This window comes from Oryctolagus cuniculus, chromosome 16 (genome assembly GCF_964237555.1).
Source record: "Oryctolagus cuniculus chromosome 16, mOryCun1.1, whole genome shotgun sequence".
NCBI classification, from domain to species: Eukaryota; Metazoa; Chordata; class Mammalia; order Lagomorpha; family Leporidae; genus Oryctolagus; species Oryctolagus cuniculus.
This window is the reverse complement of record NC_091447.1, coordinates 2,106,945-2,133,280: the sequence shown is the minus strand read 5'-3', so window position 1 is coordinate 2,133,280 and position 26,336 is coordinate 2,106,945. Positions and strand designations below refer to the sequence as shown.

At 48.2% G+C, this 26,336-nt stretch overlaps 1 long non-coding RNA gene and 1 pseudogene across 1 annotated transcript; one reads left to right on the top strand and one right to left on the bottom strand.

Moving 5' to 3' along the window:
- Positions 1-5,999: 5,999 nt before the first annotated feature.
- Positions 6,000-9,216, bottom strand: LOC100339106 (zinc finger protein 84 pseudogene; annotated as a pseudogene).
- Positions 9,217-19,269: 10,053 nt separating this feature from the next.
- On the top strand, positions 19,270-24,861 carry LOC103352528 (uncharacterized). The gene is made up of 3 exons (XR_007914916.1): positions 19,270-19,383; positions 20,781-20,968; positions 24,681-24,861. It is a non-coding gene; the product is annotated as an uncharacterized lncRNA (long non-coding RNA).
- Positions 24,862-26,336: the final 1,475 nt, after the last annotated feature.

Here is a 26,336-nt window from a genome sequence, read left to right as displayed (position 1 = left end):
TATTAATTTCAAGGCACATTTGCAAGTCTAGGCTCTGCTGTGAGCATTCTGATACAGTAAATGTATTAGGGCCTGGGCACACGTGTATAGTTAAAATATTTTCATCATCATCATCTCACATAACCGGTTTAGAACAGCTGAACTGAAAACTATAATGTACACATTCTTATGTGTCATAATTGAAGATAGCTCTAGGAATTGGTGCTTGGTAGTTTCTATTTTCTTTAACTCTTTCCCATTTTACACTAGTAACCTGGTTTTCATCAGTGTTTGTTTTCTTCTGTTAGTTGGGAAGTTTTGAGGAGTGTCAGTGGTATCAGCATTGAGATTAAACGTTTTTCCTGCCAGCCACAAACCATTCACTGCTATTCAAGGAATCCTTAGAAATTTTCTTATTGATACTCATTTTAATAATTAGAGGATGTCACTTTAAATATTTCCAATCTCTTGGTTATTGTTCAGTCATCAGGTCAACAAATGTTTATTACAAGCAAGGTTTTCATGATTTCAGTTGTAGAAATTCGTTAACCTGTCTTCTAGTTGAAACTGATTGAAGACTATCTCAGTATGTCTGTGTTTTTCATATAACAATACCACATAATCAGTGTAGCAGTTTTAAACTGTAAACCATGGAGTTAGCAAGGACTCATATTGGAATTCTTTTAATATTTTAGTTTCAGCAGTCCCTTGAAACTAGTATCTATTTAATTAACAGTTGGTGGTAATGGAGTAAAATTGGTTATACATTAAATGTTGGAAAAAAGTTTTTTGGGCATAGTAACTCTTATTAGATATTTTGCCTTTTTAAGTAAAAATATGATGCTAAAGAAATGCAAGATTTTAAATGTGAGTATTGGCTTTATATACAACTAGTTGGCAACAAACCCTAATTAATTTATAACCACAAAGGCAATAGACTAACCATGGCTAAGCTTATGTTTAGTTTACTCCATAAATTGTCAACATGTACAATTTAGGATATATAGGGAGAAATCTGAAATTCAGATTTCTCTTAAAGAATGTTTCTTATATCTCTTGAGCCAATATGTCTGTGTGGTATGCTGTACAGAAGTTGCCTGCTTTATACAATTCACATGTTCTCCCATTTGCTACTGTCCTCACCCAAGTAGTTCATTGACTCAGGTTACCTGCTTTGCCATCATTGATATTTGAGTTTACAACTCCAGTTTAAGGGTCCATTTTGATAAAGATTTTAAGCTTTTCATGATAACTTATCATAATTTATACTTCGTGTTATTCTCTTAGAGATGACATTGACTTTTAGAAGCAAAATAAAGACATCTCTCTCTTAGTTGCCCCTCCTCTTTCTCTGCTTCCTTCCTTACTGTGACCTTTCAAGTAAAATAAAACATTAAAACAAAGAAGTAAGATTTTAAATTGTTGAAAGTTTTCTTGTTATAGAATATGAATAATCACATTCTATTAGACTATTTTAGCATTATTAAGTTGATCATGGTCTTTTGTACTTACCTTGGCATACTTCAGACAATATAATCTTTCTTTTCAGTATTGTCCTTAAAGTGCAAGTGCTGTAGTAGCTTTCATTATATTAAAAATGCCAAACATGTATCAGTATTGGTATTTTTACTGTTAAACCATTGTATTTATATATTTTAAGTAGTAATTAAAATTGAAACCATAGTAAAACCATATTTACAAATAATAGATATATATGAGAATCCCAGAATTATCATTGTTTTGAGAACAAATTTTTATCCTGAGCTTTCTAATAGCTAAAGTAAAAATCTATACTCTTATAATCAGAGAAAAATCCGGGCCATTTAGTCATCATAAAATGAAGTGTATTTGAAGTCTGTGTCTTTTCAATCAGAACCCATTTGCTTAGTGACCCATATGGAGTCAAGAGTACCTGACAATGGCATCTGTCATCCTGATACCATTGACAAAGTAGAATCAAGTGAATTTACAGAGAGGAACCTCCGTATTTATTTAAGAGCTCTCAGAAATCTATCACTACTACTCTAATACATCAAATCTAAAAGTTTGCTACAAAAATGATATTTAGGGATTAAGCTAAGTTAAAGAGATTAATATTAGACATATGATATGTTGTTTGGTAATATTTTACAAACATATATAGAGCACAGTAAATAATTTGTGGGAAAATAAATATTCTTGAGAAAAGATATTGGGAAATATTGTTTTAGAGATAGTCATGGGGGTCACAGGATCAATAAAAATACCTAAACATTTACTACCATGTCTTAGGATTTAGAGATACAAACATAAATGAATTTAGATGAGGAGCAATCAAATGATCATAATATGTCCTGGTGAATATTTAAATAGAACCAAGACTCTTGGTTCCAGCAAATGTTTTATGTGATTTTTGAGGTTACTATAGTTTGTGTGATGAAGTAGAAGATAGGAGTTTTTCCTAAAGAAAGAGCAGTGCATGTGAAAGCATGGGAGTAAAACGGATGACACTCTTACTTCCTTTCTATATGATGTGCTTGAGATTGTTAGGTCTTCAATTTTGTTGAGCAACACACATGTAATTTGGTGAATGTTACCTTGTTTACAAGATGGCTTCACACCACTTTAACTTTCAATATGTGAAAATGGTGAGGAAATAGCAGGGTTTTTAATAAATAAAGGAGCTAATATTAATGCTGTTGATAAGATGAAACAGTAGGGCAATTTGTTCTTTGTTAAACTGAGTATACTGCCAAAATTATAAAAATCACAAAAGTCAGAGATGATAAATTAGTAAAAAGAATAATAACTTATGGGGCCAGCGCTGTGGCATAGTGGGTAAAGCTGCTGCCTGCAGTGCTGGCATCCCATATGGGCACCAGTTCGAGTCCTTGATACTCCACTTCTGATCCAGCTCTCTGCTGTGCCTGGGAAATCAACAGAAGAAGGCCCAAATCCTTGGACCCCTGTACCCATGTGGGAGACCCAGAAGAGGCTCCTGGCTCCTGGCTACAGATCTGTGCAGCTCCAACCATTGCTGCCAATTCAGAAGTGAACTAGCAGATGGAAGACCTCTCTCTCTCTCTCTCTCTCTCTCTCTCTCTCTCTCTTTCTCTGTCTCTCTCCTGCTCCTTCTCTCTTTGTGTAACTCTGACTTTCAAATAAATAAATACATCTTTTAAAAAAAAACAATAACTTATAATTATTGGTATATAATATAAAACCTCAATGCAAATCATCAGTTAGGAAAGCAATTATTGAGACTAAGCAAGAAAAAGAACATATGTTGTATGATTCGATTCTTATATTGGCCAATTTTTATTGTAATTTTTGATCATATGATCTTTTATTTAAAAAGTTCACTTTTTTGACCTATTATTTAGTAATAGTTTTAATATCATTGTATATACTTTTGAAAGTGTTACAGTAACCAAAAATAAGAGTTTAAAACCAGTTTGTCAGGGCCAGTGCTGTGGTGCAGTAGATTAATCCTCTGCCTGCAGTGCCAGCATCCCATATGGGCACCGGTTTTAGTCTCGGCTGCTCCTCTTCTTACCCAGCTCTCTGCTATGGCCTGGGATAGCAGTAGAAGATGGACCAAGTCTTTGGGCCCCTGCATCCACGTGGGAGACCTGGAGGAGGCTTCCAGGAGACAGGAGCTTCTTCTGGGTCTCCCACGTGGATCTCCGTTCGTTGCAGCCATCTGGGGAGTGAATCAGCAGATGGAAGACCTCTCTCTCTCTGCCTGTATCTCTGTAACTCTGTCTTTCAAATAAATGAAATAAATCTTTAAAAAAACAAGTTTGTCTATTTTATTACTTTTTTTCTTTGAAAAATATTGATGTTATCCTAAAATGATTATAAATTGTTAGTTTCAGATACTGTAGTTTCATATTAAAATCATTTCATTATTTTTATATTTCTAGTTTATTATGATAAACTTATTTTTACTTTTAAAATGAGAGATGTGATAGAGAACACCAAAATACAGTTTCATTCTCTAAATTTTTAACAGCCCTGAAGAGCCAGGGCAAAGCTGGGGACATGGAACACAATTCATTTCATTTCTCCCATGGGGTGTTAGGAGTACAATTATTTGAGCCATTGCTGCTGCTTCCCTCAGTCTGGATTAGCAGGAAGCTTGGGTCAGGAACTCAGGCTGAGAATGTATGTATTCCAATACAGGATGTGGGTATTTTAGCCATGTCTTAATTGCTGGGTTAAATAACTGCCCCTGATTTTTTACTTTAAATTTGTAATATAGAAGAGGCAGGAAAGATAATTTCAATTGGATAAACTTTTCTTTTAATGAAGATCAGCCTTAACTGATAAATAGAAAAGGCACACAGATTGGGCTCCATTATTACCTATGCCAATTGCTAGGTGTCTGAATTTTGGACATTATTATCAAATATTACCTTATACTAAAGGAGGATGATAAAATATCCTTCCAGGGTGGATGTATGTGGTTACAAATATGTCTTTATAGTATTTAATTCAGTACCTGGAATGTGTGTCTAAGCATGGTTAATTGAAACTGTCATGAGTATTATTCCATGTTTAACATTATCACCTCCAGCCTGTAGTTAACTTTTACTTATTGTGTTTTCTACCCGACTTTGAGTTCAATATATTATATCAAGTTAGAGAATACATAATTCTTCATTTAAATTTTTATCCACCTCAGAAAAGTAATCTTGGCAGAGTTCTTGTCTGTCAAAGGATTTAAATTAGTCCCTTCTGCAATAGAATTACCACAGTGGGAATAAAAAGGCTTATTTTTGGTCCTTTTCACTTAGTCTTGGAATAAATTATAAATAGGAACACTTGAGCTCCCAACATGACTGTGTTTGTTAACAAAAGTTTATTAATTAGCTTACATAGGCTTGAACGCTCATTCATTGTTCCCAAAGCAGCAGTACCTTATCCCTGCAGCTGGGGCTCTTAGCTTTACTGCAAAGTGAACATACTGATCCTTTCTTTCACTCTCAAAACTTTATATTGGGCCCAGGTCATAGCCTAGTATTGTAGAAAACAAAAATTTCCATTCTAGTTTGCTACCAAGTTTGTACCCTAAAATTCCTTTATATCCTGTATGTGCTATTTCCTGGTTTGTTGACTTGTCCCATATTGCTGTTCCTCAGAGTGGCCACCAATTTGTGTTAGCCTCTTATATAATCTGTGCTCTGTGGTAATAAAACCCTTCCATGTTGAGTACTCTATTTCTATCTTAAATCTCTAAATATTTTAGATTGTGCCATGCATTAGAATTCTCTGAATAGGAGATATATTATTTGTATGGAAAAGAAGTAAGCTCCTGACTTTGGTTTGGTCCAGCCCCAGCTTGTTGCCATTTGGGTAGGGTACCAGAAGGAAGATCTCTATTTCTCTCTTTGTCCCTCCTCTCTCTCTAACTCTACCTTTGAAATAAATATATAAATAAATCTTTTAAAAAGAAAATCCAATAATGACAATTAGAAATTAGTCATACTTTATGAAAACACAAACATTTGGCTATTAAAAACTATGAGAAAACGAACATTCATAGAGCCAGCACTGCAGTGAAGTTGGTTAAAGCCCTGGTCTGCAGCACTGGCATCCTATATGAATGCTGGTTCAAATCCCTGCTGCTTAACTTCTAATCCAGCTCTCTGCTTATGCACCTGGGGAAGCAGTAAATGATGGCCCAAGTGCTTAGGCCCCTGCATCCATGTGGGAAATCCAGAAGAAGCTCCTGTCTCCTGGCTTTAGATTGGCTCATCTCCAGCCATTGCAGCCATTTGGGGAGTGAACCAGTGGATGGTAGACCTTTCTTTCTGTCTCTACGTCTCTCTGTAACTCTGTCTTTCAAATAAATAAAAAATAAATCTCAAAAAACCCAAGCATTTATTTATATTTGAAATTCTAAAATTGTTTCTGTAATAAAGGTGAAGAACAGATTAGTCCATTACTTCACTGTTTCTTGAGCATTTTAAAATCTAATCTCATGAAATCTTTTTTTTTTTTGATAAGGATATTTACTTGTCAAAGCAGTTCATTTACATGTTACTATTCAAAATAAGGTGAAAGCACAAATAGATTCTACATCAAAGAGGACAAAATGTTTTTGAAGAAAACAGTCTTTCTCACACAGGATAATTCTGTCACATAAATTCCCTAATACCAGCTGAGGTGATTCCAGCAAAGGGCTTTTTCCACACATGACATTTTCAAAGGGTTTTCTGTGATTGTGCTGACATTTGTTTATGTTTGCCTTGCAACAAAGGTTTTGCTACTTTCATTACATTCATACAGGTTTTCATCTTTCTAAATTATCTGACAGAAAGAAATTACTTATGGTAGAAAATTCTACATGTGCATGGTTCTCATCTCTGAGCCCCTTGATGTGTGATAAACACTGCTAGAAAACTATATGTTTTACATTCATTCTACCAGTAAGACTCCCTCCACTCCTATTTGCTTTATCGTCACACTTGTCAAATCTAAATTCTGACAAATTATTTTTTCACATTAATTGTATTCAAAATGTTTCCCTGCTTTGTAAATTCTATGCTTTTTTGAGGCTCAAATTTCTGGAAAACATTTTTCACATTCACTAGATTCATGTTTCTCCTTGTAATGTCTATGATGCATAATCAGGGTTCACCTTAGGAAAAGATTTTTCCATATTCAATACATTAATAAGATTTCTCTTTGTGAACTCTTTGATGTGATATCAGGTGTGACTTCTGGGAAAAGGCTTTCCCACACTCAATACATTCATAAGGTTTCTCCCCTGTGTGAATTCTCTGATGTCTTATGAGGTGTGACTTACGGAAAAAAGCTTTTCCACACTCTTGACATTCATATGGTTTCTCCCCTGTGTGAATTGCCTGATGCCTAATGAGGTGTTCTTTCCGGCTAAATGGCTTTCCACATTCATTACATTCAAAACATTTTCCACCTTTGTGAATTCGCTGATGTTTCACAAGATCTGACGAACACCAAAAGACTTTTTCACACTCGTTACATTCTTGAAGTTTCAATAGTCTGTGAGTTTTCTGATGTGCAATGAGGTGTGTCTTCTGGCCAAAGGCTTTTCCACACTCATTACATTCATAAGGCTTCTCCCCTGTGTGAATTCTCTCATGTCTGATAAGGAATACTTTCTGGTGAAAGGCTTTTCCACACTTGCTGCATTCATAAGGTTTCTCCCCTGTGTGAATTCTCTGATGTATAATAAGGGATGCTTGCTGCCGAAAGGCTTTTCCACACTCACTGCATTCATAAGGTTTCTCCCTTGTGTGTGTTCTCTGATGTCTAATAAATACTGATCTCTTCCAAAAGGCTTTTCCACATTCATTACATTCAAATAATTTTTCACCCTTGTGAATTCTCTGATGCGTAATGAGGTAGGAATTCCGGCAAAAAGCTTTTCCATACTCGTTACATTCATAAGGTTTCTCCCCTGTGTGAATTCTCTGATGGTCAACTAGGTCTGCCTTCCACCAGAAGGCTTTTCCACAGTCACTACATTGATAAGGTTTCTCCCCTGTGTGAATTCTTTTATGTCTAACGAGGTATGACCTCAAGCAGAAGGTTTTTCCACACTCATTACACTCATGAGGTTTCTCCCCTGTATGAATTCTCTGATGTGTTGTGAGAAGTGACTTATGAGTAAAGGCTTTTCCACACTGATTACATTCATAAGGTTTCTCCCCCGTGTGAATTCTCTTATGTGCTATGAGGTGCGACTTCTGGTAAAAGCCTTTTCCACACTCATTGCATTCATAGGGTTTCATCCCTGTATGGAAGCTCTGATGCATAATAAAGGATATCTTATAACAAAAAGCTTTTCCACACTCATTACATTTATAAGGTTTTTCCCCCGTGTGAATTCTCTGATGTCTTATGAGATGTGCCTTCCGGCCAAAGGATTTTCCACATTCATTACATTCATAAGGTTTCTTCCCTGTGTGAATGCTCAGATGCCTAATGAAAATGGACCTCTTGCTAAGGCTTTTCCACATTCACTATATTCAAGAGGTGTCTCCCCTATGGGAGTTCTTAGATTTCTAATGAGCTCTGACTTCTGGTAAGTGATTTTTTCACATTCAATACACACATGGGGATTTTCTCCAATTTGAGTTCTATGATGGACTGCATGACATGACTTACAGCTAAAATATTTCCCACAGGGTTTACAAGAATAGGTTTTATTCCCTTTATGTTTACTCTGATTTATTGTACGATCTGATTTAGAAATGAGAGGTCCCTCATACTCAGCAGATTCATAGGGTTTCTCTCCTCTGTGGGTTTCTTGTTCCTTATTGAGATAAGATTTCTTAAAGTATACTTGCATCTCATCAGGACCGCTAGGGAAATGCACATTGTGAAATATATTGCATGCTTTGGGTTTTACTCCTGAAAAGTTTTCCTTTTTGATAATCAGTTTGGGAATATGGTGTGAGGTTAAATTAAGTCTATTTCTCAATTCAATTCCCTTGTTAGTTGATGTGTTATTGTTTGTGATTACATGTTGCCTCCAATTTATTTCTTGACTTTCCTGGTTGGTCCCAATCAGGTCATCCCCTTTCTGGGCAACTGGGCTCCGGTTTGGGTGTTCTTCCACCATCCATGGCTCTGCTCTTTGTTCCAACTTGAGAATCAAGTCAGGTTTGCTAATGCAGTGTCCCAAGGATAGTAGATTGCTATAGGTCTCCAGCATCACATCCCTGTACAGGATTTTCTGGGCAGTGTTCAGGTCCTGCCACTCCTCCCAGGTGAAGTCCACAGACAGATCTTCAAATGACACCAAAACCTGAGGATATACCATTGGGAGGTCTGCAGCACAATCTGCATCTATGGACTGGAGGAGGCATATTCACTTTCATTGTCCTTGGAAACATTTACAGGTCTCTAGAATTATACCATGAAGAAGTAGGTCCTCAAATGCTTTCCCAGGAATTGTTGCTTTTGGTCATCACACAATGCTGGCAGAAGTTGTGCCTGTTGAGTTTAGAGATAAAGATTCCATGACAAGTCCTGGCGCGGTCGACGACGCCTGCCCCTCACCTGCCGCGGCTGCCGCGACAAGAAGCCCTCCGCTTCCCGCTGGCCGCGGCCGTCTCAGGCCCGGTGTGGCTGCGCAGGCTTCCACAGGATGGCAGCGTCCGAAGGGGGAACAGAGGCCAGGCAGTGAGAAGAGGGCCGGGCAGTGCTGCCGGAAAAGCGCGCGGGCAGCGTGGCAGAGTAGGACACGCTGGACACGCGACCCGCGGCCGCGCACACCTGGCGAGCACTCTAATCTCATAAAATCTTTAAAACTGCCAGGCAGATAAGTTATGAAAAATATATTTTTGTAAGACTTGAGGTTAAGAGAAATGACTTGCTCAAAGGAAAATAGATATTGAATACAGACCTGGGACTTCTTTTTTTTTAAGAAAATGTTTATTCAATAAGTATGGATTACAAAAGTACAACTTTTGGATTATAGCAGTTCCCCCCCCATAACCACCCTCACCCACAAACCATCCCACCTTCTACTCCGTCTCCCAGCCCATTCTTTATTGATTGATTTTTAATTATCTTTATATACAGAAGATCAATTTAGTATATACTAAGTAAAGATTTCAATAGATTGCACCCACACAGACACACAAAGTATAAAGTACTGCTTGAAGACTAGTTTTACCATTAATTCTCATAGTACACACATTAAGGACAGAGATCCTACATGAGGAGTAAGCGCACAGTGACTCCTGTTGTTGACTTAACAATTGACACTATTATTTATGATGTCAATAATCACCTGAGGCTCTTGTCATGCGCTTCCAAGGCTATCGAAGCCTCTTGAGTTCACAAACTCTGACCTTATTTAGACAAGGCCATAATCAGAGTGGAAGTTCTCTCCACCTTTCAGAGAAAGGTACCTCCTTCTTTGATGGCCACTTCTTTCCACTGGGATCTCACTCACAGAGAGATTTCATTTAAGAGCTGGGACTTCTAATTCATCATCTTCATTATGTAAAGTTAACACTCACTAATTTTCTAAGAAATACTGTCTTGAATTCTTGAGTGCATTTGTTATGTTTTTATTCTTTAATTACAAGATTAAGAAAACATTTATAGAGCTTAAAAGTTTGAAACATTTGTGGAAAATTAAATTTCTGATATTAACTTGAATATTACCTAAAGTTCTCTGAAGAATTTAATACACTTATGTGCTCACATCAGCAGCACATATACTGATACAAGAATTTAACACATTCACTAAATATTTTTCCTATCACTATTTAAATGAAATTTTTTACTCCTTTCTATGAGTAGAGCTAATCACCGCGCTGATCCGAAGCCAGGAACCAGGTGCCTCTCCTGGTCTCCCATGCGGGTGAAGGGCCCAAGCACTTCCCAGCCCACAGCAGAGAGCTGGACTGGAAAAGGAGCAACTGGGACAGAACCAGTGCCCCAATCAGGACTAGAACCTGGAGTACTGGTGCCGCAGGTGGAGGATTAGCCTAGTTAGCCACGGCGCTGGCCTCGAGTTCTCCCTTTTTTAACAGTCAGTTCTCTGTGAATTTCTCTTCTCTCTTTCCCTGTGTCTAAGCTTGTGTGCTCAGGATTCAGCCTCCCAATTAGCACACACACACACACACACACACACACAAGGGACCACAATTAAATAAGTTATTTTTCTCAGAAAAGGCTGCTTTAGATTATAAATTTCCTAAAATTAACTTCATATGTAATTCTCAATGCAAAGCTACCTAAAATGAAATGGACATTTTGAAATTAATGATTGTGTGCAGTCTTTGTCTCTTCGGTTGTCGAACAGTATTTTAGACTTGAACTGAGAAACCCCAATACTAGATGTGGTCATCCCAATGGAGTCATAAACAGTATATCAAATGACATTCCCAACTTTTATTTTTTTTTAATTTTTTTCTTCATACTATTTATTGAACTCTTTACTTACTGTAGGGTTAACCTTATGATCATCAAGTAAACTGAGAATAAATCTGTGAAAAAATTTAGAATGAGAATATGAGATGGGGGAGAAAGAATCAAGAAAACATATGTAATTGGTGTATTGATTATTTTCTTGCCTGAGTGCATAATTATAATAAAATTTGGGGGCTGGTGCCGCGGCTCAATAGGCTAATCTTCTGCCTGTGGCGCCAGCACCCCAGGTTCTAGTTCCGGTTGGGGCACCAGATTCTGTCCCAGTTGCTCCTCTTCCAGTCCAGCTCTCTGCTGTGGCCCGGGGGTGCAGTGGAGGATGGCCCAGGTCCTTGGGCCCTGCACCCCATGGGAGACCAGGAGAAGCACCTGGCTCCTGGCTTCAGATTGGCGCAGCACACCAGCTGCAACATGCCAGCTGTAGCGGCCACTTAGGGGGCAAACCAATGGAAAAAGGAAGACCTTTCTCTCTGTCTCTCTCTCTCTCACTGTCTAACTCTGCCTGTCAAAAATAAAAAATAAAAAAAAAAAGTTGGGGAGGTCATTTGATATACTGTTTATGACTCCATTGGGATGACCACATCTAGTATTGGGGTTTCTCAGTTCAAGTCTAAGCTCTCTTTCTGATTCCAACTTTCTGCTGATTTACACCCAAGGAGACAACAGGTGATCATTCAAATAGTTTGATCTTTGCCAACCACTTAGAGACCCAGATTGAGTTTCTCACTCCTGCCTATATTTTAGAGTCTTTATAATTATTTACTATACAGATATTTTTCCTTGGAAAACAATTATAATTATTCACTGTGTATACAGTTTTTGTTTCAAATTTGCAAACCTCTGTTGATCTACCTGTTAAAATTTTAATAAATTCTTACCATTTTAACTTAATTAATTGAAAAATGCACTTAAATTTTTATTTTAAAATTATTATGACAATTTTTGAGATAGCATACTTTAAATTTATGTTATAATAAAAGGCTTCAATGGCTCTATAAGTAAAAAGATCAACATAAAGAGTTAAAACATAAGTAGTAAAATAGATGAGGGTAGTAACAATAATCAAGGGGAAAATGTTCATTTCCATAATATATATTTTTAAATAGTCACAAATAATTAAAACCATAGCAGCATTTGATTACTGTAAGTTTACTTGACAAGATTTAAAACAAAGTTTGACAAAACAATGTAGTGACAGCAAAGTGGGTACACAGGTATTTCTTTTTCTAAAATTTAAGTTGCCACATATGTGGGAGAACATACAGTATTTGTATTTTTGTGTCTTGCCTTATTTTGAAAGTTTTTTCTAACCATTTTGCTACAAATAATACAATTTTTCTACATAAGTAATAGTTCATTGAATGGATATACCACATTTTCCTTATCCCTTCATCTGATGGTGGGCATCTTGGTTGATTCTATATTTAGCTTTTGTGAACAGTACTGGCATCAATATGGTGAAGCATGTATCTTTGATATAATGAATTCATGACTTTGGCATATACTGAGTAGTAGGATTTCTAGATCATATGGCAAGTTTATTTGTAATTTTGCATGCACTCTTCGCATTGTTTTTGATGGTATTTGAATTCAGTTAAAATCCCAGCAAGAATGTATAAGCGTTCCTATTTCTCCATATGCTTGCCAGGATTTGTTGTTCTCTGTGTTTTGAATAATATCCATTCTTACAGGGGTGAAGTGATATTTCATTATGGTTTTGCTTTACCTTTAGCTGATGGCTATTGAATGCTTTTTTATATACTTGTTGGCTATAGGTATTTTTTTTCTTTTGAGAACTATCTGTTCAGGTCCTTTGCCCATTTCTTATCTGGATTGGTTATGATTCTGCTGTTGAGTTTTTTGAGTTCCTGACATATTCTGGGTATTGATACTTTGTTGAACCGACTTGCATATATTTTCTCACACACATTGGATGTCTCTTCACTCTATTCATCGTTTCTTTGCTGTGAAGAAGATTCTGAGTTTGCTTTAATCTTATGTAATTAGCCTGGCTTTTGTTGCTTGTTCTTTGGAGATTTTATCCAAGAAGTCATCACCTACATCAATAGTTTGAAGTGTTTTTCTACATCTTCTTTTAGTAATTTCATACTCTCATGTCTTAAGTCTTTGCTCCATTATGAGTTGATTTTTGTATGCAGTGATTATTAGGAATCTAAATTCATTACTCTTCACATACACATCCAGCTTTGCCAGCAGCATTGATTGAAGAGACTATCGTTTCTCCAGTGTATTGTCTGGGTTCGTTTGTCACTTATCAGTTTTTTGCTCATAATCACTTTCCTATTCTGGGTCTTTTGTGATTCCATATGAATTTTAAAATTGTTTTCTAATTCTACAAAAAGCATCATTTGATGACTGCTTCAGTCTTTTTTTAAAAGATTTATTTTATTTATTTGAAAGAATTTCAGAGAGAGGTAGAGATAGAGAGAGATGTCTTCAATCCACTGGTTCACTCCCCAGAAGTCCACAATGGCCGGAGGTGCGCCAATTCAAAGCCAGGAGCAGGAACTTCTTCTGGGTCTCCCATGTGGGTGCAAGGGCTCAAGGACTTGGGGCCATCTTCTACTGCTTTCCCAGGCTGTACCAGAGAGCTGGATTGGAAGAGGAGCAGCCGGGACTAGAACCGGCGCCCATATGGGATGCCGACCCTTCAGGCCAGGGATTTTAACCCTTTGTGCCACAGTGCTGGCCCCACTGCTTCAGTCTTATTGGTTGTTTTTGGGTCTGGCTAGATTTTCTGTATCTTCTTGATTTAATATTGGGCCTTCATGGGTTTGCCTTCCCTTAACAACACACTTGAGGCCAAGTGCTTAGCAAGAAGTCTCTAAGTTTAGGCCCTGGCCAGGGCCCTGCATCTGTGTCAAACCAGGGTGGCTGCTGTCACCCAGGGGAGCTGAGATAGAGCAGGACAGGAAGGTGGGGCATGGGGCGGGGCCAGTAACCAGCCACAGGCCCCGCCTCTTAAAGGACCCGTCATCCCCACATTGAGCATAAGCTCCCAACATGGGAGCTGCCCTCGGCAGCTGCTCAGACCATCTCAGACCTGATGGCGTGTGCACATCCACAGCCTCATCTCTGCACGTGGATGGGAGCGTGGCCCGATGATTCCAACATGGCAGCCTGGTGTTCTCCCTCTCAGTTTCTCAAAGGCATCTGCCTGGGAAATGGACAGTTGGCTCCAAGTGCTCTTAATGCCTTTCCTACCTTGCCGGACCCTAAAACCCTCTGTGAGGCACTGTCCCCAGCACTGTGGAAGGGCAAAGCCACCGGCCATGGTTCTATATCTCTCTCCACTGCTGGGGTGAAATTTGTAGGGTGCAAAGTGCTGGCATCCTGGGGCGGGGTTCTTCGGGAGCCAGCAGGGTTTCCTTTCCCCACCGTGGGTGACTGTCTCGTATGGTGAGCATTGTGCGCACCTGGCCGCTGGATCTAGGGCAGGGGCATGGCCACAGACAGGGTGTTTATCCACCTCAGCAGCTTCCAGCGGGGTTGCTCCAGCCCTGCTGCTCCCAGCGTTCCTAGGGTCGGGGCACGGCAAGCAGAGGGTGCACTCAGGTGGAGGTGGGGCCGCCTCAGGTGGCTGCCTTGGGCGCTGTGACCCCAGCAGGGCTGCTGGTGCTGGGTGCTCCACATGGCTCTGCCTTCAGATCTTCACAGAATGATGTAGCCAACAATCACCCACCATTTCAGGTCTGACAAAGGCCAGCACTTACCTTAGTTTTGTTTTACATAAATTCCAATTGTTGAGGAATGTCCCATGGAAGCAATTGATGGTCTTTCCCTCCCCCCTCCAGTAAGCTGAGGCTGGCCACAGTGGAGTTACAGGAGGGTGCGGGGCCGCTCTGCTGGTGGGGAGCAGGGGAAGAGGGTGCCTTGGCTTAGGCTACTGGGCAAGGTGGGGCCAGGGAGCTCTCGCTGCCAAGCCACCAGGTGTGTGGGAGGGGAGGTGCCACTCCCTGTGGATGCTGCTGCTTGCCCACCGACCCTGGGATGCCAGCCCCAGCCCAGGGGTTGCCCGGCATGTTCCAGAAGGGTCCTTTCACACCCCTCCCCTTGACCATCATGCCCGCTGTATTCCCTGCTCCCCCTCCTTGCTCCTCCTGGGATGATGCTCCTGCCCCTCCATCACCTCCTGTGCAGCTGGGGGCTGAGGTAGGGTTTACTCAGGGACTCATTTCCCAGGAGATGCAGTTGCTGGGCCAGGGATGCCCATCCATGCCCGAGCCAGTGTGATGTGGTTACTCTCAGGCCAGGTGGGAAGTGAGTTCTGGGGAATGAGACAGGGGTGGAGGTGGAGGCGAGGGAGGGAGGCAGGTGCTCCTTTGGCACCTTGGTGCCGCCGGCCAGGGGCACTGGCATGGAAGTGGCTGAAGGTTGCCTTCCATGCTGCATGAGGCTGAACCCTGGAGCCCAGGCCTGCTCAGGGAGGCATTTGCTCCTTTTGGATGGGGGAGCTGGGGTTCGTCCAGTGCTGCCCATGGCAGGCCTGAGGATGCCCAGGTTGGGGCGTAGTGAGCCCCCAGTCTAGGGCTTCCTCCTGGGAGCCTGAGGCAGCCGGATGGGAGCCCAGGCCCTCCCTGAACCAGCAAGTGTGTGTGCCTGGCTGAGCTGGCAGAGCTGAGCAGGCACACAGAGGCTGTAGGCTTCTGGCTCCCATAAAGGGAAAGTGGCGTCTCTCGAGCCTGAGGAGATGTCGCCCCCAGACCACTTGTGCCTGTGCCCCCTCCCCTCCTGCAGAGGCCTCTCTGCTCCTGTAGGAACGGCGTGGCCGGGGTGGGGATAGAGGCGGCGGGAGGCCTGGCCGCTGGCAGCTGAGGTCAGGCACCTGGGCTCCTCCTGGCTGCCCTCAGCACCTCTTGCTCCTGACCCCCAGACCTCTACCCCCGGTGCTGCCATCTCAGACAGGAGCCCTGAGGCCTTGGTGTCTGCCTGGCCACCCTTGGCTTCATCACAGCTGAGCTCACGGGCTGGGGCCCCCAGCAGTTGAGCCCCGACAGGTGCCCAGGGCCCAGTCCGGCCAACACGAGCAGAGGATGTGGGAGGCTCGGCTGCCAGTCGGGGCCCTTGCAGCAGTGCGAGCTCATTCCCATGCTCTTTGGAGGCAGGGGTCCCAGGACAAGTACCAGCAGGGCTGTGTTCTCTCTGCTCATGCTGGCCGGGGCTCCTGCACCTGTGTGGCCACCATCAGGGGTGAGCTGTGGCTCGAGGCTGCGTTCCTCCTGGATCAGCCTCTGTCTTTCTGGGGCCCCATTTTCTCTGCTCCTCCTGGCAAGGATGCCAGGCACTGGATTTGGGGCCCACTCTAATTGAGGGTGACCTCATCATAACCGAATCCTGCCACAGAGACTTTATCTCCAGATGAGCTCACCCCAAGATTTGGCACTTGCAAGTATGTATTGCGCAGGGGGCATAATTCGACCCATGGCAGATGCATTCTGGGGGCTGTGACCTTGGCCTGGTGCTTGCTGTGGTGAATATCCCTGGGGAGCCTGGGCTGGGGGACTCAGGGACTCCTATGGTGGAACTCCTGGGCTCGGGTCAGTACCCTGGGGGGCACGGAGTGTTACCAGTGAATGGCAAGGTTCTTGTCTTTGTGCAAGAAAGAATTCAGGCATGAGACAGAGAGTAGTGGAAAGTAAAATAGCAAGGTTTATTAGGGAAGGGACATCCGTAAGAATGGATGGGCACCTCTCCAGACAGAACCTGAGAGAGAGTGCCCAGTCACTCCGATTGGGGGCAGAGCGAGGTTACATGGTTGAGTGGAGTACACCTGGCCAGGCCAGGCGGGTGGCTCAGCATAGAGGCAGAGGGCTGAGTGCTCAGTCTGGTTGAGGCCAGGGATTTTTAAGGGGATGGGTCTTTGTCTTCTCACATCTTTATGGGTGTAAATACTAGAAACTCCTACCTGAGTTTTCCCCCTGAAGTTATCAGACAGAGAGAAGCCTGGCTGGCGCCACCCTGAGTTAGAGGAAGGGTGAGCAAGACCCCCTGGGGAATCAGGATCTGGACCAGGGTATTTGAATACAGATACTGGGCTGCATCTAGAAGATTATCAGGCAGAAGGGGCGGGGACCCCCACCTGGCAGGTTATCCAGTAGAAGGGGCCAGGGCAGGATGCAAATACTGGACTGCCCCTGAAACATTATCAGGATGACTTTGAGGTGCATATGCTGGACATAGACATCTTCTCTTTAGGCCTTTGTCACACACACATAAGCTCGTATTTGACTTTCTACCTAACACAGAGTACCTGTGAAACTCAGCTGTCTGTGGATGTGCCACTCCCCAGGGCCACGCAGACCTGAGAGGCAGGGGCTGGGAAGGAGAGAGGTGCTGTTACTCAGTACTTCTGGTGTGCAAGTAGTTGGCCCAGGATTCCCAGCACTGATCAGAGGGAGGCCAGCAAGCGGGCTGATTCAGGACCCAGCAGTCTTGGGGGGACATAGGTGCCTTTGGTTCCAACAGCGCTTGTCTCAGCCCCACAGTGAGCAGGGGAACGGAGAGCAGCAAGGATAATGGGGTTTGCGGAGGTCAGGCAGGTCCCAGGGTGGGTTCCTGTCACCATCTTGGCACCCATTTGATGGAAACTTCCTGACCGGGCACAGGTCCCTGTGATGCTGTGCATGGCTGCTGCATGGTGTCATCAGGTGACAGACAGGTAGAATCAGCTGTCCCAGCCCCCAGGGTGGGGAGCAACTATGACGTGGGCCGTGGGCCTCATTGTCCTGTGTGGGTGAAGGAGCTTAGCAGAGCTGATCCCAAGTGCTGGGTGTCGGGGAACGGGACAGCCTGGCCAGCTGTGCCCCTCCCGACATGTACAAGCACAAGAAGTTTAGTGCTGGGCTTTTTCCACCCTGCCCGTTGCTAATTGCAAGATCCTGTTTTGACTTTAAGCATCCTGTTATTGCATGTTTCCCACACTTAGTTGGTAACATGTTTTCCGTGAATGATATATATAAATAGGTGGACGGTGGGCGGGGGTAGTGAATGAACGCTGGTAAAAGAGGGAGTAGTGAATGAACGCTGGTAAAAGACGGAGGAATGAATGAACGCTGGTAAAAGACGGAGTAAAGAATGAACGCTGGTAAAAGGTGGAGTGATGAATGAATGCCGGTAACAGGCGGAGTTGTGAATGAACGCCGGTAACAGGTGGGAGTTATGAATGAACGCCGGTAACAGGCGGGAGTTATGAATGAACGCCAGTAGTAAGCGGGAGTGGTGAATGAAGGAGTTGTGAATGAATGCCGGTAACAGGGCGGGCGTTCGCGACATGTAACGCGAGTCTGCTGAAAAATAAAGTGGAAGCTGAAAAGCCGATAAACGCGTCTGGTGTCTCTGAGGTCTCGCCGGCGTTAACCTATCGGGAAGGTGTACGCCTGCAGCTGGGGGCTGCACCTTCCATTTTCCACTTCCTTTTCTTGCCTGGGTTCATTTCTTTTTTTTTTTTTTTATCTTTTATTTAATGAATATAAATTTCCAAAGTACGACTCATGTGTTACAATGGCTTCCCCCCCCATACCGTCCCTCCCACCCACAACCCTCCCCTTTCCCACTCCTTCTCCCCTTCCATTCACATCAAGATTCATTTTCGATTATCTTAATATACAGAAGATCAGCTTAGTATACCTTAAGTAAGTATTTCAACAGTTTGCTCCCACACAGAAACATAAAGTGAAAAACAATAGATGATTTTTTTAAATGATGATGAAATCAGATCAGACCTATTGTCATGTTTAATCTGGGTTCATTTCTTATCCTTGGAGTCCCTGTGATGGGCTGGAGCTGAGTTAATGAGACAGCCCCGGGACCCCGAGAGCTCACCTCCCAGGGGAGGCACAGAAATCAAACAGCACACACACTGAGGGTTAGAATAGCATGGAGGAAAGGGATGAGTGAGTCGGCAGTGGGGTGGCAGGGCCCAGGCAGGCCTCAGTGACTCAGCAGTATTGGAGTAACGATGCCGGGAAAGCCAGGTGGGTGTCTGGGTGTGCGCGTGGCAGAGCAAGGCAGGCCCATGCCAAGGTCCTGCTGCAGGCAGGCATGGAATTGGGGGTGGGGGCACGGCAGGCTTGAGCAGAGAGGAGCGGGGCTGGATGGAGCTGAGGTCAGAAGCCACAGGGGAGGAGGTGGCTGCAGAGATCCGGGTGAGGGTGAGCAAGCGGTGGCTGTTGGGTACCACATCTGACCAGAGTCCAGGCCAGTGGTACGTGAGTGGAGCACCCCAGGGCTGCGGCCTGAGCAGATGGAAAGCCTGGAGGTGGGGGCCCCGGGAGGAGGACTTATCGGGCTGCTCTGTGACATGCAGGGGAGGGGGAGGGGCCTGATCCAGGGCGTGGCTCAGAGGGGGCAGGGGCCAGGGCCCTGGGTGCTGTGTGCTGTGGGAAGTAGGGCACAGGGGAACCTAGGCTCATGTCAGCATTGCCTCCTCTGGGCGGGGGAGAAGAACCAGACCCTCCAGACTCTCAGGTGCAGGCAAGAGGCTGGGGAGTTGCCCGGGGGACAGGCAGAGGTCTGGGCTCAGCAGGGGGGCCCGGGCTGCAGCAGAAGTGTGGGAGTCACAGCCTCCCCTGCTATTTGAAATTCCGAAATTGGAGACACCTTGGCAAAAATGGCAGGGAGGAGCCTCAAGAGCGTGGGCAGCGTGGCTGTGGCTGGGGGCTCCCAGGGTTTGGGGCTGCTGGGGCTGGGGGCTCCCAGGGTTGGGAGCTCCCAGGCTTAGAGACAGGTATGCAGGGTGTGCCCGCTGGGCTGCCGCTGGAAAGGGCGGCAGGTGCGCTGATGTCTGGGGTTGGCTGGGGACCCAGATGTGGGGCAGCGTGGGGCCCAGCCGTGAGTCCCCATGGAGGAGGGGCCAGGGAGAAGCCCTCAGGAGACAGAGAGGGAGGGCTGGCAGCTGGTGCTGGTGTGGATGGAGCAGTCGTGAGGCTGACTCTGAGGTGAATGGTTTGGGGTGGACTGGCGCTAGGCTAGCACTAGGGTTGGCTAGTGCCTAGCACTTTCACCAGGGCCATGGCTGACCCCACTACTGCTGAGTGTGGACAGGCAGGCCCTCTTCCCTCCCTCCCTCCCCACCCCTGCCTTCTTGGATGTTCAGCAACAGCTGGTGAGTGATGAGTGGCGCTCAGGGGCGTTGGCTCCAGGGCTGCCTGCTGGCTGGGTGCTGGTGAGATCTTCCCCACCCCTGCCCTGGGCTCTGACAGCCCCTGGGCCTGGCTCCAGGTTCTCGCTGTGCTCTTCCAAGAGTGGGGGCATCTGTGGAAGCTCAGGCCATGTGCTGGGGTAGGGGAGCCCGGGACCCTAGCAGCCCCTGGCCTCATGAGCTCTGGGGTTCCTGCTCAGCCCTGGCTCCCAGTTCCTGCCCTGCTTGTGCACTCAGCTGAGACCTCACCCAACCCCCTGGCCGTGGCTACACCCCCTCTTCTTGGGGTAGGGGGGCTCTCAGGAGGCTGCACGTTTCCCACTAACACACAGAACCCCCCAGCTGGAGCCCAAGATTCGGCTCCTTGGGTTTCCGTCCATCCTGGCTCTACAGCTGTGCACAGCTATACTTGTTTCCCAGAATCCTCTCCTCACTGTGCCACAAGCCCAGCGCTGTTGAGCCCAGCTCCTCTCTGCTTACCTTCTGGAAGGTTCTCTGAGTGCCCCTCCTCTCTGCCTGCTGAAGTTGGAAGCCAGAGTCAGGGACACCCACGCCCACACAGCTTCCTAATCCCACCCATCTGACTCCCACTGGGCATGTGTTTGCACGCCTGAGCCCTGGAGCGGTCACCCCTCCATCCCCAGTGTCCAGCTGCTCACCTGCCTGCTCTGCGCCTTGGTTTCTGTGTCTGTAAGATGGATTAACAATAGCAGCTGTCTCGTAGGCTTGCCAGGGGCTGGGACGAGTTAACGCACATTGGCCACATGGTGTTTGGCACGCATAGGTGTTTGGCGTTGGTCAGTCAGCCCAGCTGTCACAACAGCACCCGCACACTGGGTCTTGAACAACTGACACTCACTGGCTCCCCATGCCGGAGGCTGCAAGCTCAGGGTGGACACCTCTTGCGTTCAGGTACACCATCGAATTGCTTTGTGTGTGCGTCTCCTACTCTCTGTTTCCTGTCCAGGACCCTGTGTGATTGTGTGTGTGCATGTGTGTTTGTGTACATGTACACACACCTGCCTGCCTAGAGGACGGGGCACTTCCTCTTGGGACCAGAGTCACTGGTAAGAGGCTTCGTGGTATTGTGGGGGGCGGGGGGGCAAGGGGTGCCAGGGAGACCCCCATGCACCCTCCCCGTGGCCTCTGTGACCAGCAGCTCTGGGTCCACCCGGCACAGGAAGTGGTTTTAGGAGCAGGCACTTGGCTGTTTGCCCCAGGAGCAGCAGACGCAGGCCCTGGCAGTGCCGGGTGCCCTTGTCTCTGGGGACCTGTCCTGCACTTAGGCATTGGGCTCCCGTGGCCTCCTCCTGCTCCAACCTTGTATTTGTGAGCTGTTGGCCTGGGCAACTGTGTGCCCCCAGGCTGTGGGGAGGGGAGTGGAAAGGGGTGGGGTGGAGGACACACCTGGGGGCCTGGGTCTCATGCTCCTGGGGACACAGACCCCCAGCACACAGGCAGGAGCCTCTCCAACCACCCTGCTCCTGGGTGTTCTAGACCTCTCTGGGGCCAGCCTGCGGCAGGCACACAGCAGGTGTGTGTCGAATGACTGACGGGCTATGTCACACACACACAGTAAGTCTGCAGGTGGTCCCAGGATCTTGCTTCCCAAGCGCCAGCCATGTGTGGCGTGAGTCCCAGCCTCCGTGCTGGGGCCTTTGTCTTGAAAGGATGTCAGCAGGCCTGAGGCAGAGGCTGGGGCCAGCAGTGCCCCAGCCCCGAGTGGCTGTCGCCCGGGAGCGTGACTTCCAGTGCATACTGCGAGCCTGCAGTTGTGGGCCACCAGAGATGGCAGCAGGGCAGGTGTTTCTGCCTGACTTGCTGTGTCCTGTTGCCACAGGGGGAAGGGTGGGGCAGGGATGGACATGATCCACTGAGTGATGGGCCTCTGGAGAGAGGCCGACCAGGTTGCACCCCTGGGACCCCCAAACTGCCAGCCCTCAGAGGCTGCAGGCTCCCCCAGAGCCAAGCTGGCGCTGGCCATGGTAGGTTGCTGCCTGTGTTGCTCAGTGTTGGTCCCTGGGATGGAGTCCCTGAGGTGCCCCCTACCTCCAGAGAGCACAGCTCAGCTTTGACCATGGCCTGGGGATGCACATGGTGCAAGAGGCTGGGAGACTCATGTCCGTGTCCATGTCCATGTCCCTGGCTCCGCTCTCATGACCCCACTCGGCTGCATCAGCTCCTGAAGCCCCCAGCTCTGAGGACCATTGTGGTGTGACAGTTCCACCTTCTTCAGGACATGAACGTGGTCTTAGGGACTCAGCGCCTAAGAGTTGAGGTGGTTGTTGAAGCCTTGGTGGTTCCCAGGGTGCCCTTGTGGGGCTGTGCTTCTGAGAGCTCCTGGGAGAGGCGCTGGTTCCAGGGAGCAGAAGAAGGGGAAGCCGGGGTCCCCGAGGCCTGGCACTGGAGGGAGGGGGGCAGCAGTGAGCAGCAGGACTGTTGCAGGGGAGGGCTCTCTGCAGTGGCGTGGGGGCGGGGCCAGGCAGGTTCCTGTAGAGCCCAGGGCCTGGGGCAGCTGGATGGAGCTGCTCCCCTTCTTCCCTTCCTCCTCCCCTGCCCCGCCCAGCCCTTGATGCCCATGGTGCTCCTGGGTGCTGCGTTTGGGACAGAGCTCCGGCCACCTAAAACTCAGGGGTGACTCGGCGAGCGTGAGGCCCACGTAACGTGGCTTCACTGCCACTGACTCACTCATCAGCTCCAACCTGGGTGTCCTTTCTCAGGGCACAGGTGGGACAGGCCTCAGACAGAGGCCTGGCCTAGTGAGGCTGCAATGGGCCAGGGTGCTTCATGCAGAGGCTCAGGTGCTGGCTGGGCCTGAGCTCAGGCCTGGCATAAGCAGGGGCTGCCCGGGCATTGGGGGCAGCAGCGAGGCATTTCGGAGCCACCGCCTGGCGTCACCGCCCCCCCCCGCCCTGTGCAGAGGCCAGAGGGACTGTGAGGGGTGTGCAGGAAGAGGCGAGACCTTGGATTTGAGTCCTGGAGCCCAGCTGCTGGGCACGGCCCCTCCTGGCCTCAGCTGACTCACCTGTAAAATGGGCTTTAACCCAGTTCCTTTCTCTATGCCGTGGTGGGCCAGGACTCTGTAGCCCACCTGGCCATGCCCCCTGGGCAGCCACACAGGGTGCTGTCAGAGATAAGGCCCTGTCTGGATTGCTCAGTGTGGGTGGGGTCCCAGAGGCTCCACCTCTCAGTTCCCCTCCCTGGGCCTCTCTCTCCTCCCTACCCTGCGGCTGAGCCCTGCCCTGAGCCCTGCTTCCTTGGGGAGCTGCACTTCTCTGACCTTGCCTGGTGGGAGAGCTTGCCCCCCCAGCCCCTGCTGGCCCACTGGAAATGCTGGTGGGAGAGCTTGGCCCCCCAGCCCCTGCTGGCCCACTGGAAATGCTGGCGGCTGGGCACGGCCAGGGTGTCCACTCTGTTGGCACCACCAGGACTGCTGCAGCCTCCGAAGAGCTGGAGAAAAAGAGAGGAGGAGCTTTCTAGCTCCCAGCTGGATGCTGACACTGCTGGTCTGGTGGGGCCCCTCTTTGCCCTCCTGCCTCTGCCTCCAGGAAGCCCTCACACACCCAGGCTTAGGTGTGTACCACAAAATGAGCATGCACAGTTTGCAAATAACACTAGTAAGTCAGGGTCTTCTGTGGAAGTCCCCCGTGGTGCGTGGACTCTCACAGAGTGACGGCCACCTGGATCCCTGCGTGTGCGTACGGCTGGCCAGGGCCACAGTTCAGCGGAGACCACGGAAGCGGGCTCACAGCCTACCTGCTGTCCTGTGTGTGCTGAGTCACCGGGCGCCATGTAGGGATGCCTTGTGTGGACTCTTGGCTTCTACCAGGTCACAGCCCCACCAGCCCTTCCCAGGGGAAAATTCCACCGGTCAGAAACGTGTTCGCCCCCAATCTCCCGTGCAGCCCTCTGGAAGCGCTGGCCATGCCCCCTCGGGCCTGCAGGCCGGCTGGGAGCTGTGGTCACTGTCGCTGCCCCCTCCCTGCCCCCTGCCTCTCAGGAGCCCTGGGCACCACAGGTTCCTACTGAGTCAGAGCCTCAGCAGGTGGGGTCAATGGTCTGGGGCTCCTCATGGTGTTTGTCTCCTGGAACCCATCTGCCTGCTCCCTGCAGGGTGCTCACAGGGTTGCGGGGGAGGCCTGGTCCCCTCACTCCATGGCCCCCGCGTGGGGCGCAATCCAGCCCGGGCCATCTGAGGGAGCCGAGTGCTGCTCTGTGGAGACCCGCGGGTGCTCAGCAGCCAGGCCCCAGGGTCCCAGGTGCTTTGAGGTGCCGGCTCCTGGCTTGGAGGGTCGGATCTACTCCCAACAACACACCACGGCCAGAGGACTTTCCCACTTAGCTCCGTGTGCCTGCAGCGCCGCCCACCCCCCCACCCCCCCCCAGGAGATTTTCCGTGCCCGGGGAACATGCATGTGTGCAGGAACATCTGTGGGTGTGGGTGTGGGTGTGGGTGTGGGTGTGGGGAAGCACTCGCTGAGCACCGCGGTCCCTGTATGGCCGAAGGCTCCTGGCTGGCCAGGAGCTCCACAAGGGCACCTATGGCCTGAGGTCGCGACCCTGCCAGCCAGCTGCCAATCAAGCACTCTCTGCTGTCTCCCCTCCCCCGTCCCCCTCCTGCCAGGATCCCTGACCCGGGGCTGAAGGCAGAGAGAGAGTTTGTTGGAAGCTCCTTGGAGAAGCGCCACAGGAATCAGGGCGAAGGTGCTGTCAGGCCGAAGGAAGCGGTGATCCGAGCGGCAGCCCGGTTCTTTCCTCAAATTAAATTACACATCATTTCCTTGTCCTTAATAAAATAATTACTGCCTCCACTCTCTTCCCTTAGCGCGCAGGTCTCTGAATGCGGAAGGAGCTGCAGGTGCTGCACTGGCCCCATCCTGCACCCTGCGCCCCCCGCCCGGACCCCACCTCACCCATCGGTCTATGGCTACCGGCCTGGCCACTCCAGTCTCACTTCTGCGCGGTGGCCGTGAGCCCTGGGTGACCACCCGGGACAACGGCGGGTGTTCGCCATCGCGCTAGTGCGTGCCGAGCACGAGAAAAGTTGCCACCCACGTGTTCCTCATCACCTGTGACCCCTGCTGACCTCCCCCACTCCTGCTTCCTGCAGTGTGATCTGGGACCCCACAGCATCACCCGTCGTCCTCCCTGCTCCCCACTCTAATCGGTGCCTGCATCTTAACGAGGCCTCCGCAGACGCCAGGCCACCTGCGAGACGCACGACGACACCTGCCCGTCTCCGTGTCTGCAGCTCCGAAGAATAAAACTGGGCTTCCCAGAGGAGCCCCAGCATGGGTGTCAGCAGAGGACGATGGGGCTGCCACCCTGGGGGCTCCGAGGAGGCGGCCAGATGCCCTGCAAGGCACTCCTGGCAGGGGCCCATGAGCAGGGCAAAGCCAGGGTAGGGGTCAGAGCTTTGATCTCAGCTCACCCACCCATGAGCACATCACTTCGTGCCATTGCATGGGTTTCTCCATCCATAGAAGGCGGAGGAGACGGGCCTCCGGCTGCGGCTGGGGTGGGGCCCATGCTGTAGACCTGGTGGACCTGGTCATAGCGCCCTTGGAGACATGAGTGCATGCCCTTGGTTCTCAGCTCGGGTCCCCGGCTTTCTGTGCACCCTCCTGTAGCCCCATGCCCTTGTCGTCTGCTCCAGGGTGCCCCCTGCTGCTCAGCATGAGCTTTGCCTGAGTGCAGCATGTGGGTGATGGCCAGGACCCCCGTGGACCCAGAGAAGGGGCAAGTGTCCTGTTTCTGTGTTTGGTTCTGTGGGACCAACTGAGACCATGGTGCTGATCAGTTGAGCTGCTGCTGTTTGCTGAAGTGGGCTAGGAGCCGGGGTGCCCCAGTGGACACCTTCCCAAGTCTGCAGTTGGGACCACCAGGCTGGAGAAGCCAAGGGCACCCAGAACAGGGTCCTAGCCAGCGGTGCCATGCGGGGGGCTTTGGGTGGTGGGTGCTGTGTTGGGAGCGGATTGCTATGGGGTGAGGTCTGCAGTGGGGCGGGAGGTGGGCGTTGGCTTGGTGGTTAAATGCTGCTGACCCACCTTGGAGTGCCTGAGTTCAAATCCCAGCTGACTGCAGCTCCCTGCTGATGGGCAGCCTGGGAGGCAGCTGGGGTGGCCCAAGCACATGGGAGACCTGGAGGGAGGGAATGCTCGGCTCCTGGCCTTGGCAGTGCAGACCTTTGTGTTACAGGCTTCGGGGCTGAGGCAGTAGATGGAGATCTCTCTCTCTTAGTCTCTCTGTATCTCGCAAACCAAAAAGGAAAATGGGGCTG